At 44.2% G+C, this 14,002-nt stretch overlaps 1 protein-coding gene across 1 annotated transcript in view; it reads right to left on the bottom strand.

Moving 5' to 3' along the window:
• Window positions 1-8,891, bottom strand: part of LRRC8B (leucine rich repeat containing 8 VRAC subunit B) — a 90,460-nt gene extending 81,569 nt beyond the window's left edge. Inside the window, exon 1 of the mRNA XM_042952710.1 lies at window positions 8,872-8,891. The gene's annotated coding sequence lies outside the window, so the exon portion shown is untranslated. The remainder of the gene's footprint in view (window positions 1-8,871) is intronic.
• Window positions 8,892-14,002: the final 5,111 nt, after the last annotated feature.

The raw sequence follows: 14,002 nt of genomic DNA, 5'->3' as shown, positions 1-14,002 counted from the left end.
GATCCTTGAAAGATGGGCAAGTGTTTGACAAGAGGATACCAGCACCCCAGGTAAAGGGAAGGAACAAAGACACGGAGTACAGCCATCTGGCTACCTCATGCCTTCCTCCCTACACTGCAAATAGTTTGGGATGGCTAGTATGGGAGTGTGACTGTGCACACCGTCCATGGTGCATGCATTGGTGATTTAGAAACGACAGGGTAGGCAGAGGTGAAGCTGGAAAGCTATGGAAGCAGACAAAGGAAGACTTTATTATATGGTTCACCAAGGCACTTGGACTTGATCCTGTGGCAAAGCAAGTCATTAAAGGGTTATTAAATTGGGCAGTCATGGTGTGAGATTTGCCTTTCAGAATGATTACTTTCCTGCAGAGTGGACAACAAATTTGCAGGGTGGAGGATACAGAAGACTAGAAACTGAACTACCAGTTGGAAGACAATTAGCAGTTGTCCTGGAAAAGACTCAAGGCAATAAGGGGGCCGTGGAAGAAGGTACAAATGGGAAAAACCTGAAAGACGTACGTGTCCCTTGGACAAACTGACTACAAATGGTACAAAGAGCAGTTGAAGGGAATGAGGCAAGGAGAAGCCCAGAATGACCTCTAGGTTTCTGCGGGTTATGTAATTGGGTAAATAGTGTTGCTATTTACAAAAATATGGACTCTAAAGACAGATAACAAGTTTTGGGGGAAAAGAAAGTATCTTCAGTACACTGACTCAGGTCCCTCATTTGTTCTATGAGGCAGGCAGCACAGGCACTATTATCCCCAATCTATGCTCAAAGGGGTAAAATATTTTGCCCCATATCACATGCAGCAGTTTGGAAAGCTTACTGTATACTAGGCTCAAGAGCCGGTAAACAAGGGAGACAAGACCCATACTTTCAACAGAACTTGTATTCTTTTGGGGGTGAGGGGAGTAGAAGACAAATAAGCAAGCAAACAATAAACCAAGATCTGAAAGACTATTATGGGGTAGGTGTGGGGGGCATGGGTACTCGATCTGAGGGGGCCAGGGAAAGTATCTCTGAAGTCCCATTGGAGCCGACCTTTCATTGAGGAGAAGTATTCATACAAATCATAAGTATTCAGACAAATCATAAGGGAAGAACATTTCCAGACAGAGAACAGCAATTGAGAAGTCCCTGAGGTAGGAGCGTGGTTGGTGGGCCACTGAGGGAGGAATTCCAAATACGAGGGCAAGTGTGGAGTGAGAGGAAGTCCCAGTTCCAAGGGTATTCCTGGGAGGGTGAAGGTGAAAGGCATGTGGCCCCTTAGGGCAGCACTGGCGTAGCATACCCTCTCTCAGGGAAGCCTGCAAACCTGACCACTGTGCACAACACTGGCGTCTGAGAAACTGCATCATGACTCAAATGCTTTTGGAAGACAAGTCATTCCTCAGTGAGGACTGCCTATTTCGGCATTGAAATGGGGCCAGGAACAAACTCATTTAGTTTTGCCTAGAGAGATGAGCTTTAAAAATCTTTAGATGAGCAGAATTCATCTTATATTTATCCACTCAGAGTGAGAAACAATGTGCAGTACAACGGCAGGTGGCTCTGCCCCCAAGGCTCGGTCATGCCATAACACACTACACGGAAGCAGAGCCTCCCTGCTCACCCTCCAAGGTTGTCAGTGGGATTGGAAAGGCAACATTTCCCCTAAAGAATCCCCAATTAGCTCAGCTGGAGGGCAAGGAAAAGTGGTGCCCCCACTGCCAATGTGCTGAGCTGGGTTGTCGTGTACATAAACCTAAAAGCCTTGGAGGTACTGGATGTTGGGGTTGCCTACTGGTCCAGAGATAGGCCACCCTAGGCACAGCAGTCTAGCCAGCTCTCTGGAACACTCTGCCCATGCCTCCCATCCTGTGGTCATTTTCCACTGCTGCTTCATGGGCTAACTAGTCCTCTGCCAAGTCTTTCTAATCGCCCCCATTCAGCCAAATGGCTTTAAATTCCACTTGCTAAGGGTGATGCAGATCAACCCTCTGACCCTCTCTGAAAAGATCCTCCTTTATAGCCAACTTTCTCAGATGCATCTGCTTGGTGTATCCAAAAAAGTATCTGTATTTAAAGTTTGCCAACATAGCATGAATAAATTATAGAAGAACTAAATTATTTCTGAATTATGTAGCCCCTTTCAGGGTATCACATTGAGAAATTATATATTATACGCGCTTATTTGAAAGATGGCTCCATGCATTATGAAATGCCTTCTTTGGAGTGGTGTTGGAAACCTGTGACACATTATGACCCACGCCTAGGGGATGGTGACAGATCATCATCTCATGTCTGCACTCATTTCCAACCACACTCCCACACCATCTCTTTACTTCAGATCCCTGGCCAATTTTTTTCTTCCTAAAGTCACCATTCAACCTCTGACCATAGAACATGTGCTTCCGTATAGCACCTGTACTTCTCCTTAACGGCTTTTGTAGTGGCAATTTTTAAAAATTTAATTGTAGCAATAGATTCATCTGTCCCCCCCAGTAACCCCTCTATGGGGGCAGAGGCCATGTCCATTTTTCTTACCTTCTGTCCCCAGAACACGGCACAGTGTCTGGCACACAGAAGCTGTTTGTTAAATAGTTGCTGAAAAAAAAAATACTATGAAATGAACTCATTGGTGGATACGTTTCAGCTTCTGAGAGCAGATCAGCCAAAAATCATTCAAATCAAAGTTGAAGAAGCTTAAGGCTGAGCTATTCTGTTTTTGATAAAAAAAATACAGGAAAGACTTTGCTATTTGGATTTAAACTGATTTTGGAGACAGTTCTCAAAAAGTCTGAGTAACAATTTAACAACACTTATTTGGATATGTAGGAAGATGAACAATTTTAAACTGGTTTATGTTTTTAAATAACGAATAAGAGTTCATTTTCAGAAAGGTTCCCCAGATTAGGTCAAATTTTTTAAAAAGTTAGACTTACTTTATCAGGCAGTTTTTTAGGCACTCTAATTTTTTTTTTTTAACGTTTATTTATTTTTGAGACAGAGAGAGACAGAGCATGAACAGGGAAGGGTCAGAGAGAGAGGAAGACACAGAATCTGAAATAAGCTCCAGGCTCTGAGCTGTCAGCACAGAGCCCGACGCGTGGCTCAAACTCACAGACCACGAGATCATGACCTGAGCCAAAGTCGGACGCTTAACCAACTGAGCCACCCAGGTGCCCCATAGGCACTCTAATCCTCCTATCTGATTCTTACCCCCGGATGAGGAAATTGAAGGTGCAAGAGGCTAAGGTTGCATACAGAGTAAGTGGCAGAGACAGGATTCACATCCAGGTCTATTTGATTACAAGAGCTATGTTTTCAATCTAAGCCATGGGCTAAGCTAAGAAGTAAATGCTGACACTAAATAATAATGCATTGCACCCTCCCATGACAAGGTAAGAGAGTGTGGTCTGATACTACCAACTGGGGCAAATACTTACATATTTTAAAAAAATAGGATTTGGATACCAATGATGTGGTCACAGGGAAACTAGACAGTTCATGACTCCAAAGGAATAAGGAGAATTATGAACTATCATTTACTGAATGCTTGTTTTATGCCAGATACTGTATTAGATGCTTTAACACTAGTATTTCCTTTAATTCTAAGAATCCTACAAAATGGGTAATAGCCAAGAAAAAAAGAGATGTAGAATAACTGTGATGTTTGGCTACCGTAATGTTCCTTCCCTCCTTCTTCCTAAGGATGTGAACCTCCCACATTAAAAAAAAAAAATTTAACGTTTATTTATTTTTGAGAGACAGAGACAGAGCACAAGCAAGGGAGGGGCAGAGAGAGAGAGGGAAACATGGAATCCGAAGCAGGCTCCAAGTTCTGAGAGCCTGACACAGGGCTCTAACCCATGAACCACAAGATCATGACCTGAGTTGAAGTCGGATGCTTAACCGAATGAGCTACCCAGGCACCTCGAACCTCCTCCATTTTAGTGGGGCACAAGGTTGTCAGGAATAAGGATGATATTCTCCAGTCTCTGTTCCAGATTGGTGAGGTCATGTCACTGAGTTCTGGCCAGTAAGCTGTAACAAGAAGTGAATGACAGCTTCCAGGAAATTTCTGTAAGAGACCATCATCTCTTGCCTTTCCCCTGTTTTCCTACCTTCCTTCTTTCCTCCTTTCTGCTACTTGGAATCTGCACATGATGGCTGAGGTTTCATCTAGGACCATGAGGTTGAGGGCCTCTCCTGATGTATGCTAGATCTACAAGGTGGAACCAGCCTATGTCTCAGGCAACTGTAAAAACATTATACCAGCCCTGGATTGTCTCTTCATAAAGTTCTGTGTTTGTTTAAAATGTTTTTAAAGAGAAACATTTTGTTTAAACAACTGCTCTTTTCAGTCTCTGTAACTGGTAGTTAATCTAATCCAGCAACTGGTTCATCAGGCCCCTCAGTCTGCAAAGTCCATGCTCTTAGGTAGAAGTTGAAGAATTCCTATTTATAATTTGCAATAGATTTGAGAAGGGGGGGCAGTGTAAAAATGCTGAGAGGGAATTTGACAGAAGAAAAGAAATAAGGTTCAAATACGCTCTCAAATCTACACAACTGAGAAATGATCAAAAGGAATATGCTACTCAATAATATAGAATTTAGTCTCCTTTAGAGACGGGCGGAGGGAGTGCTCAGTCACCTGCACAGAGCTAGAAATAGAAGAGAAATAGAGGCTGTGCAGCTGGTAGCTTCTGAGAAAGATGCTGTCGGCTAAGGAGTAAGCAGTGTAGAATGGAGCCCTGGACATGGCCACAGGATGAGACAGACAAGAAGAAAGAATACAAGCAACTCTGAAACTGAAGAAGCAGGAGATGAAGCTAGAAGATACACAGTCTGGAAAGGGATAAGCAGAATCATATGACCCATATCAAAGACAGCAGAAAGGCTAAAAAGGCAAAAGGAAAGGTCAAGGATGAAACTCTGACAACTCATTTTTATTCATTTCTTTTACACAGGTTCACAACAGCATTGAAGAAATGAATTTAACTTGTGTTGCAATTGAGTAGAATCCTAAATGTGAGGACCTCATAGAATAGGGAGTTTGCTATTACTCTTTGCTCAGTTTCTAAGTGAAGAGCAGTGGTAAGAACTCAGCAGATAGATTCAATGATTGGAGTTAGGCTTCATTTTATTTAAGATCAATCTTCATGATTTAGAAAAGAAAAATAAGTGGTTATGTCGGCCAAAGTCATTATATTAAACATCAGAAAAAAAAAAAAAACAAACCCTAACTCGTTATAAAGGTATGTAGGAAGTTTAGAGAATATAGATGGGACGTGGCACCTGGATGGCTCAGTCGGTTAAGCATCCGACTTCAGCTCAGGTCATGATCTCACAGTTCATGAGTTTGAGCCCCACGTCAAGTCTGTGCTGACAGCTCAGAGCCTGGAGCCTGCTTCAGATTCTTTGTCTCCCTGTCTCTCTGCCCCTCCCCCATTTGTGCTCTGTCTCTCTCAAAAATAAACAAACATTAAAAAAAAAAAAAAAAAGAGGGGCGCCTGGGTGGCTCAGTCGGTTGAGCGTCCGACTTCGGCTCAGGTCATGATCTCACGGTCCGTGAGTTTGAGCCCCACGTCGGGCTCTGTGCTGACAGCTCAGAGCCTGGAGCCTGTTTCAGATTCTGTGTCTCCCTCTCTCTCTGCTCCTGCCCTGTTCATGCTGTCTCTCTCTGTCTCAAAAATAAATAAACGTTAAAAAAAATAAAGAAAAAGAAAGAAAATATAGATGGGAAATAAAATGAAAGTAGCCAATAACAATTAAAAAAAAGGCAAGAATAGGAAAACGCACACAACAGAAATTAGAATGCATTTTACAACTGCTCGAAAAAATTCTATGATATAACTTGATCTCCCAAATTCCTTTTGAGTGGTCACAGGTCTGAATTGCTTCGCAGCATTCAGGATTCTCTAAGTGGGGAAACAGGGAGGGACATGCTTTGCAGAAGGCAACGCAAAACATTCCACCAAGTCTGGAGTAACATGACAGGTTCAGCATGCATTCATTTCTGATAATATCAGTGTATGCTAGACGGGTGGTAGAAAGGAGAAACAAAAGTAAAATTTGGAAATTCAACTTGAGAGACACCAAATGAAAATCAAGGATTAGATTAAACTGGCTATTTTTGATATGGGTGGTAAAAAAAAATTAGAAAGGCACATAAAAATACTCAGATACCATTAATAAGAATTTGAAAAAAATTTTAAAGTTGTTTACAAATAAAGATTTTGGCTAAAGCAAGAATATTTAATATTTTTATGTTTTTGTTTTGTTTTGTTTTGTTTTGTTTTAAATAGGCTCCACACCCAATGTGGGGCTTGAACTCGCAACCCTGAGATCAAGAGTTGCATGCTCTACCAATTTAGCCAGGCAGGTACCCCAAGAACCTTTTAAATATTAAAATATTTGCCCTTTTCAACTTTGAGAGGATAAAACATAGTATCACAAGTTTCAGGCCACTGCAAGAAAATACCCACCCAGTCTAAAAAAACTTGGAGGGGGGTGTCTGGGTGGCTCAGTCAGTTAGACATCGGACTTTGGCTCAGGTCTCGATTTCGTGGTTTGTTAGTTCGGGCCCTGCATCAGGCTCTACTGACAGCTGATTGCCCAGAGCCTGCTTTGGATCCTCTCTCTCCCTCTCTCTGCCCCTCCCCCTGCCTCAAAAAATAAACATTAAAATAAATAAATAAAAAACCCCTAGAGGGATAGTGTACTACTATTTAGTGCTAAAAAGAAATGAGCTGTCAAGCCATGAAAAGATCTGGAGGATGCTTAAATCCATAATACTAAGTGCAAGAAGCCAATCTGAAATGGCTACAGACTGTATGATTCCAATTATGACATTCTGGAAAAGGCAAAAAAAAACTCCAGAGACAGTAAAAATGTCAGTGGTTGTTAGCAGAGGAGGGAGGGATGAATAGGTGGGGCACAGAGGATTTTTAGGGCAGTGCTGTTGTGACACAGTATCATAGTCTGATATTATAGTGGTGGATACATGTTACTGAACACTAATGTAAACTATGGACTTTGGGTGATAATGATGTGTCAGTGTAGCCTCACTGATTATAACAAATGTACCTCTGGTGGGGGATGTCCACAATGTAGCAGGCTATGCATGAGTGGGGGGAAGGGAGTTTAAGGGAAACCTCTGCACTTTACTCTCAATTTTGCTATGAACCTAAAACTGCTCTAAAAAATAAAGTCTATTAAAAAAAAAAAAAAACTTGGAGGATCTGGTATCTGTTCCAAGTTACGTTGATTAGGGCTCTTTCCATTTTAATTAATATTGGTGCTTTCACTCTAAGAATCCTTAGAAGCAGTGGGGAACCATCTTAGAAAAACAAATCTTGACAAGTAGTCAAATGAAATCACTCCAAATGTGAAAATATACATGTGAGGCTGGACATGTTGGAACACCTTTCCAGTTGAAGAAAAACAAAACAAGTTTTGGTAATTTTAGTAAATTTTTTGACAAGTTTAGTAAATTTAATTCTAACATGTACATTTTAATTTGTTTTCTGCTATAATAAAAACATTTTAAGGGGAGAGTAGGTATAAGAAAAGTGCCATGACTCAACTGTACAATCAGTGACAAACTTTGCCCCGTTTATTACCTGAACTGAAAGTAATATCAGACATGTTAGGGCTTACATTCTTAGATCACACAGGCCCAATTACTTGGGGGATTAGCTGTCATTTTACATTCTCTTCAAGAGTGGAGCTGCTGACTAGGAAAGCCAGGGGAAAAAGAAAGTCACCTTGGCACCCACAACTCAAAGGAGCATTCTGGGTTCTCAGGAGGTGACACCTGAACACATGGAGGGTACTGGAATCGTTAAATAATTCTACTGCAGTGTGACTTCTCTCGTGTGCTTCCACCCTACACTTAGGTTTAAGAGACATGCCATTTAATCTTCTCCTAGAAAGCAGGGAACAAACTGACTATTTCAAGCTGGCTACATATTTGCCATTTAAAATCGTCATACTGTTATCTTCTCACAGAGCTTTACAAACAGTTTTTAGGCAAGGCAAATGTATTCAAGAAAGTTCGGGCATAGGTTTTTGTTTTAAATTTAGGTTTGTCTTTTTCTTGAGAAGGGAAAGGGAGCTGCAGAGAGAGACTTGCTATCACAAAGAAAAGTCTTCCACAAATGTCATCTGACTCAAGGCAACCTATGGACTTTGGGAAGTCAGCTGGGAACACAGAGTAATGAGCGAACACCGAGCCTCCTGCGTCTGACCTCTCAGCACCTGCTCCACTGTAGCCTAGAAAAAGGAAACTCTTGGCTTTTCCACATGGGTAGAGGTTGCCCCCACCCCCACCCCCGCCCCCTTCAAGCAAACGGACACCAACACCAGCATCAAACTGTAGGCGAACAATGAGTATCCAACGAGTTTGTCAAAAAACAGCGCCAGGGCAAGGGGGCAAAGGAGAGCGACCAGACGCGGGGTGCTCACTCAGGAAGCCCTCGGGAGAGGTCTGTTCACTCCAGCCTGGGAAACCAGAACCCTGTTCCCGCACCACCCCGAGGACTTACACTCAGGTGCGGCGCCGACACCGCCGCGGTGGAGAGGGGACCGCCTCGTCGTGGCCGCCCACTCCTCTTGCCCCGAATGACCCCGGCACCCGGGAGAGGTTGTCTCGGGGGGTTCGCTCCCTTTTTCCCGGAAACATGGGAGCAGCGGAGCGGCCACTGGTGTGTGGCCGCGCCACCTGCCTGCAGGCCCGGCTCGCAGGTGAGGCGCGGGCAGGTAACCGCACCTGCTCGACAACCCCACCTGCTGCGTCCCCTCGCCCCCGTCCTCCGCCTCCACCAGCGGGGTGGGCTCGGCTCCTCCTCCGGGAGCGGGGGGCGCCCCGCTCCGACCTACCTGCGCGACCCCGGCCCCCGGCGCCCGCGCTCCGCGCCGCGTGCGCCCCGCGCCGCTCCGGGCGCGCCGGCGGCGGCCCCGCGCCGGCACTTTCTCGGCTGACGGCTGCTGCGGGCTCAGCGGGAAGCCCCAGCGCTGCCGGGCTCGCCGCCTCCGAGCGGCTCCATTGTGACGCGGCGCGTTCCGCCGGCCAATCGGCGCGCGGCGGCGCGAACCGCTGACTAAGTTCGCGTGTGGAGGAGGAGGGGACTGGGCGGAGGCGGGAGGCGGAGGCGGCGGCCGCGGCGCTGCGCGGCGGCGGTGGTGGCCGAGGCGGAGGGGGAAGAGGTGGCGAGGGGGAAGAGGCAGCGGCCGCTCCGGGAGCTGCCCCTGCCGTGAAATGTGCAGCAGCCTTGGCCCGAGCGTGTGCCGGGCTTCGGGACCGCGGGGGCCGGTGGCTCGCCGCTCGCCGGTGGAAACAAAGCGCGGCTGCCGTCGCCCGGAGCGCGCCATGTGGCCGCCCCGGGCCGCTGGCCACTGCCTCCGGCCGGCCGGCAGCAGCACCCCGCCCCTCCCCCAGCTACACGACTCGCGGGGGGCTGGACAGAGCGGGGACTCTTTTCCAGACACGCGAGGGACAGGGGCTTAGGGCCGTCTGCGGGGCGCGCCGTGCAAGACTTTGGAAGTACAGTATTTATGTAGCGCCCCCCCCCCCCCCCGCCGCCCTGCCTTTTCACGTGGGCACCCTGAGTAACTTGTTATTTACATAATGTGTCGGGCCCTGAGGGAAGGCTCAGGTGGACCACGTGGAACCTATCTCTGACACACACAAGTCCCTTTACTTTTCTTTACTCTGAGGGCTTAGGCCACAGGCCCGAGCCCCTGTGCCAAACCAAGCGGCTTAAATTAGGATTCTGGGACTCCAATACCATCCCCCTCTCTCAGAGGTCCTTATCCTGGGGGCGAAGAGGGAACTGGGTGGAGGGGCCGCACTTTACTCATCACCAGCGTCTTGCCGCTAATAAACCGCAGGACCACCCCATCTACTGCCCTACTCGGGTCCCTCTGCAGTTGGGGCCCCGCGTTTGAAAAGTGACAATGTGCCTTACAGGACAAACAAAAAATCCAAACCCAGGAATCCAAGGGACGTGATAACGTTGTCATCTTCACTCAGCCCCCACTCTCATCCCCACCCCAGATTCATCTCAGTCCATTTGCACAGACTAACCTCTTCAACACAGTGACTCAATTACATTAGGCAGCATTTATATCCCTGAGTTGCCATGGCAATCACATTCCCATTTAAAAAAAAAAAAAAATGTTTGTAGAGGGACCTCCCAAAGGAATAAAATGAAGACTGTAAAAGACTCAGCATCTGGGGGCATATCTGATGGGTTTGGGTAAGTAAGAATGAAGAAATGGCACAACCGAGTTCTAGGAGAGCACGTCGTGTTCCACAGACTGTTCAGGTTAGGACTACAATTCGAATTACTCTGAAAGGGATTAAGAGGGCTGTCTTTCGGGCACTGTGCTATTCTTTCCTTGTCCATTCCATTCTGGGTTGGCAGCCGTGTTTCTTCTTGGGTCTTGGAGGAAAGGTTGAAAGAGCATTCCTGCATTTGGTCATTCATTTTATTGAGTCTATGGGTGAGATACTGTGTATGTACAGATCAATTAAGCCAATTAGGTTTAGGTTTGCTGCTCAAACAGCTTACTATCTTCAGAAGAAGATTAAAAAAATATACAGAATTAAATATGAAACAAGGAAAAAAGTGAGTGCTGTAAGCGATACTGATGATAAAACCATGAGATAAAAATTGAAAATGTCTGTGGCACCTGGGTGGCTCAGGTGGTTAAGCATCCGTCTCTTGATTTTGGCTCAGGCCGTGATCTCACAGTTAGTGGGATTGAGCCCCACGTTGGGCTCTTGCACTAACACCACTGAGCCTGCTTGGGATTCTCTCTTCCTCCCTCTGCCCCTCCCCCACTCTCATGCACAACCTCTTGTGTTCGCACACCCATGCACACTCTCAAAATAAACTTAAATATTGAAAATGTCTAATTTTCCATGTGTTTCTTTGAATGTTTGGAAAGGAATATTCTCTTCCCGTGCAAATCCATGGACAAATAATCCATCTTCTATTACAGCAATATCACTACCTGTGTGGACTGGGAGTAATTGCTTAACATCCTTGGGAGTCAGTCTCTTCAGGTATAAAATAAAAGATTGTAAACTAGATGATGTGTTAAGATTCCAATTCCAATGATAGGATGAATAAAAAAGTGACCTCATGCTTGGTAACCCAAGGTACCATTAGCAAGAAGTTAAAGTGATCAAGTGTATTAAGACTGCATTAGCCCTGGATTAATCTCTGATATGTAGCTTATAAATATGTTTATTTTAATCTAATTCTCATGAACAAAGCCACCCTCCATGATGACAACATTTATTACTGAATAATGGGCTTCCGAATTTGTGATATTGCTTCTAGAAATCCTTTTCTGAAACTGTAGCAATCAATGAATGTTTCTTTTGTTTCTTCTTCCTCCTGTGATGCTTCATATAAGCTCCTGCTTGCATTACAGCTAGAAGAAAGATGAATAACTTCTAATGCTGTTTTCAGAGAACTTTAATGCTATGTACATTCTATGAGACCATAAAGAAGAGAAAGTATTTAGTAACTGGAAACTATTGGCATCCCAGGGTAGGCTTTATAATGAGAAACACAAATACTGTTTGGCTTTTTATGCCTATACCCACTTTTACCACTACATTGTAATCTCTTTGAAAACAGGACCTGTGGAGTCTTAGAATAGTTCAGTCCTTACAGGATTATAGGAGTATCTGAAATTCTCTAAGGGACACTCTAAGTTATTTTGATAAAAAAAAAATTAAAAGACAGTGACTATTTCCACAGCCAGATTAATCGAGGTCTAAAATATTGGCAGGTCACTTCACGGCTGATTCTCTGAAAAAAAAAAAAAAAAAAAAAATCTCTGAGTAACATCAGCGTAAGCTATGCTCCATGTGGCTGCCTTGATAAGAGTTTCATTTCTCTGAGTCTTGAGAAAATTTTTATGATTAATGGAAGAAAGAATATTATCCAATATTAACAGTTCTTTTCCAATTCTGTATTCTAAAAATTATTTATGATAATGAAAAATCCTCTTTCTCTAAATTAATTAAACATTGAATGTCTAGAGTGTAAAAAAGAAAGCACTGGGGATTTGACAGAGGTGAGGAGGGATATCAAGATAAATATAATTAGTCATTTTCTTAAAGATATGTACTAAAGTGTGGAAGGTATATCCAGATAGTATACAGCATCTTAAAGAGGAGGGTTGGTGGGCCATGTAGGGTTGAGGGAGAATCACACTGAACATGGGTCTCAGGAAGTTCGGCTAGCTTTAAAATTCTAAACTGGATTATTACTTTTAAATATTGTCTCAGCATCATAGTTCAAGTTTTTTAGTTCTACCGAGATGTCAGTTCAGAAGAAAAGAACAGAAATTAGAAGTCATTCACAGTTTTGCATTCTCAGAAAGTTTGTCAGAATCCCCCTGGCTCAGCTATATATGGTTGAGCACGTTGTCATTGATCAAGAATTTTTATTTTTGGCCAACACTTCACCATGTTTTCCTGACCTTTTCAATCTACTGGTTTCAGAGCTTTCACATGAGTTTTCCTTGGGCCTGGGGAAAATTCTGAGAATAACCCCTGAGGATGAGCTCAGTGGTAGGGATTCTGAGGACAGGATGAGTAGGACATTGCGCCTGTGTTTAGAATAAAGTAGCTTGATCTAGAAATCCAAACTGCAATTGTGCAAGGCTGCTGTGCACTTCAGTGTGAGTTGATCCCTTATCACAGTCCCAGTCTAGAATATTCATGACCAGTTACTTTGTTTTCCACCCACCATGCTGATTGCCCCCTCTGCCACCCCTTCCTTATGAGAAAGGTGCCATGAAGGTGACCTCCTAGCTTCTTCTCTGAAGGAAAAACACCAATTCCTGCAGCAGGATGCCCGGCATCCCCAGCTGATCTGTCTTCTGGGAAGTTGTCCAAATATTTCTTTGAAAGTTTCTCATGCATCCCATTTAAAGAATATATACTGTCATCTGGGTCACATATTGGAATCCACCATAGAGCAGCCAGCCAGTTATTGACTTTGTCCCTTTCTTATCCATAAAAAGGAGGTGACTTCTAAGAAAATATTTGCAAATGAAGCCAGGCTGGAAGCCTAGAATTAAAGCAGAGCTGGTACTCCTCAGCTCCTGCAAAGTGGTCTTCAAAAGCTCTGATGAATTCTGCTAGTGACTGAGACAGTGCTTGCTAGGATCCCTACAACGATTCAATATGTGATCCATGAACCATGTTGGAATCTGAACAAGAGGTATCCTGGTAGTGTTAAAGTGGCTGGTTTCTAAGGTTCCCCATAGTAAGCCCTTCCATTTATTTGGTGGGGAGTAACCCAAGTCTAACAGCAGCCACACCCTGATTTCTCCCCTTATTTACCCCTCAGCAGCTGTGTGTACGTGTGTGTGTATGCATGCAGGCATGTGCATTTCTTGGCCTAATATTAGGTCATCTGTTAATTATAATATACATTGAGTACTGCAACTTTAAGGGTAGGGACTAATATAGTTCTGTGGTTTATCAATGATAAAAAAAATTACTTATAAAAGAACAGGATTCAGAACATTTTAGAGCTGGAGAAGAAAGAAATATGTGCCAGAAAGAACACAGGACTTGGAGTCTCGGGTTCTATTGGTGGCTCTTATGGCCATGTGACCTAGGTCACACCCCTAACAGTCTAGGGAGGAGTTTCTATTTTACAAGGTGTTTAATATATCTATCCTGGACTATATAAGAAAAGAAGTCTCATACTTCATTTCACTCACTCATTTATCATCCAACAAACATTTATTCTATGCAAAATAGTGTACCTGCTTCTGGGGATACACTGGTCCATATGATGGATGTGACTTTTTTCTTCCTGAGATCCACATTCTCTAGGCCTTCCTCCAGAGAATCTTAGGCTGAGTGTAATAAATCAATGAGGACTAACTAACCAAACTCCAGTCTGTCCCCACAACACCCTTCTCTTTGGCTTTGTCTCCTGAATCCTGCATATCTAAATGCAAACACACTTTC

Source organism: Panthera leo, chromosome C1 (genome assembly GCF_018350215.1).
Source record: "Panthera leo isolate Ple1 chromosome C1, P.leo_Ple1_pat1.1, whole genome shotgun sequence".
NCBI lineage: Eukaryota > Metazoa > Chordata > Mammalia > Carnivora > Felidae > Panthera > Panthera leo.
This window is presented reverse-complemented; position numbering and strand designations above follow the sequence as displayed.